We start from the raw sequence: 2,698 nt of genomic DNA on the forward strand, positions 1-2,698 counted from the left end.
TACACTATATATAAATAAATATTCAGTTCTGAAACATATTTTTTACTTACTATAAGTTTGATAGATTTCCACAATATTATAAATAGATTTAGCTAATTTTTTAAAAATTTATTATTCAGAACAGGGGTCAGCAAACTAACGTGTGGGCCAGCCACCAATTTTTGTTAATAGAGTTTTAAGTTGTATTGGAACACAGTTATGCTCTTTTGTTTCCATAATGTCCGTAAATGTTTTTATGCTACAACTGTAGAATTGAGTAGTTGCAAAAGACTATGACCCACAGGCCTAAAATATTTATTACCTGGCATTTTACAAAAATGAAAGCCTTCACATTTCACTGTGGGAATATTCATAATTTATTTAAGCAATTGCCTATTGATTGACATTTCAATCATTTCTAATTTTCTGCTGTTATAAATGTTCACATAGATTAAATCATAGTTTTGTCTTGTATTACAAATATATGTGTATGTCTTGCATATTTATAAATATTTATCGACATATAGAAGTTAAAATATTATATTGATATTAATACATTAATATTTTCCTTTATGATTTTTGCCGTTAGAATCATACGTGGAAAGATGACTAGCTCACTTTTGTTAAAATATCCAACCCAGAGCAACTAGGAACTGGGTTTTTTGGTGTGTTTATTTGTTTGTTTTTAGAAAATCCAGCCCTCTGCTGAATTCTTTCATACTTGGATGGGTCTGATCATCCTTTTCCATTAACATCAAGAAAACTGTTTAAAATCAAAGCAGAAAGGGGCTGTATCAGCTGCCCAGGACTCTACTGAGTTCATCTCCCCGGGCTCTGGCTGAACTCCTTTATCTCTCTGCTAACTCTAAATTTTGATGAGCAAGCTGAAGGACACTGACTGGGAGCCTGCCTGACCTGGCTCTCCCCACTCACCCTTCCCATGACACTGACTGTGCCCTGGTTAGCCAGGCACAGCTGAGCTCTCAGAGTGGCTGTCTCACTGGGCTTCCTGGACTCATACTTGCTCATGCCTTCCAAACTAGTCTCTCTTTTGGCTGCAACTTTTTACCTCTTGGCTTGCCCTGTTTGTTGTGTGGTCACTGAAAGGCTAACAGAACCATTGCCAAATTAAATTCTTCTCCAAATAGTTCTCTGTGTATGGAATTTCTATAAATGTGTATTTATTACTAAAGGAAAACAAATCCATTAAACAAGAAAAATCCTATTAGCCCTATGAAGATAATGCCTCACACATACTTTCAAGTGCTTGGACTAAATCACAGCATACCTCAAATACCATTCAAGAAGAGATTTGATGGGGAAAGAGGGGAAAGAGGCGGATGGACAGTATCTATATGTAATAAAATTAACTCTTACCATTAACTATTTTTTTATTGAAAATAAGCTGATTCAGAAGATGATACTACAGCATAATAATTTATAGGACAATGTGGAATTTTCAATAAACTTTAACAATACTCTCTCAAAGTTTATGAAAGTTTATTGTCAAAAGGTTTTTTGTCCCTTAGGAATTAATTTTCTCAAACTGCAGAATATCTTGGGAAAAGTAAATATATGAACTAGCTATTTCTAAAATGTGATATTTTTAAATCCTCTCTTGCTATTATCCTTTATAACTCTCTCTTCAAATCTTTACAGAAAGAATTTCTAATTCTCTTTACAGACTGACAAACAACTTCAAAACCCCACATGTGTAAGTACAGAGTCATTACATTTTTTTCTGAGAGAATTTAGCTGTTACTTCTATTAAATTTTAAAGACGAGGAATAGAAAAATAAATAAATACACACAAAAAATAAATAAAGATGGGGAATAGCAAATGACAATCCCTCATTGTTTTGTCACCTAATTCTAGTCCTCATTTTCTGGCCTTTTTCTAATATTAGGAAGTCAGAGCCTAGATTCCTCTTAATCATCCCCTTAGATGGTGTATTACTTTTCTCTCGATGCTGTAACAAAGTATCACAAAATTAATGGTTTTAAACAGCACAAATTTATTTTCTTACACTTCTGAAGGTCAGAAGTCCAAAATTGGATCTTAGAGGGGCTGAATCAAGGTGTCCACAGGGCTGTATTCCTTCTGAGGCTCAGGGAGAGAACCCCTTCTTAGCCTTTTTCAGCTCCCAGAGTCTGCCTGCATTCCTTGGCTCTTGGTCTCACATTACTCCAATCTCTACTTCTGTCAACACATTTCCTCTTACTCTCACCCTCCTGTGCCCATTTAATAAGGACCTTTGTGATTACATTATACCCACCCATATAATCCAGGATAATCTCCCCATCTCAAGGTCCTAACCTTAATCACATCTGCAAAGTCTCTGTTGCCATGGAAGGTCGTATGTTTACAGGTTCTAGGGATTAAGGTGTGGACATTTTGGGGGGGACCATTATTCTGCCGAATTCAGATGGAGTCCTAATCCAGTCATATACTGAGTCTACTTTATAATTTTGCCTAGATTAACATGCTAATAGGAAAACACCAATTAATATTTTCTGCCTTTGAAACTAAAGTATAAAGTCAACAACTATGTTCATGAAACAAGACAAAAAATATTAGGGCAAATATATGTCTGTAATTATCTATTTCTTTGTATAACCATTTTCTCTCTCTTAGTTCTTTCCTTTTATACCTGGCTCCATCCATTCTCATATCTCCCATGCCTGCCTTTTAACTAGGGTCTATTTTAGGGCATTAGGA

Source organism: Pteropus vampyrus, unplaced genomic scaffold, assembly GCF_000151845.1.
Source record: "Pteropus vampyrus isolate Shadow unplaced genomic scaffold, Pvam_2.0 Scaffold14, whole genome shotgun sequence".
Taxonomy (NCBI): domain Eukaryota; kingdom Metazoa; phylum Chordata; class Mammalia; order Chiroptera; family Pteropodidae; genus Pteropus; species Pteropus vampyrus.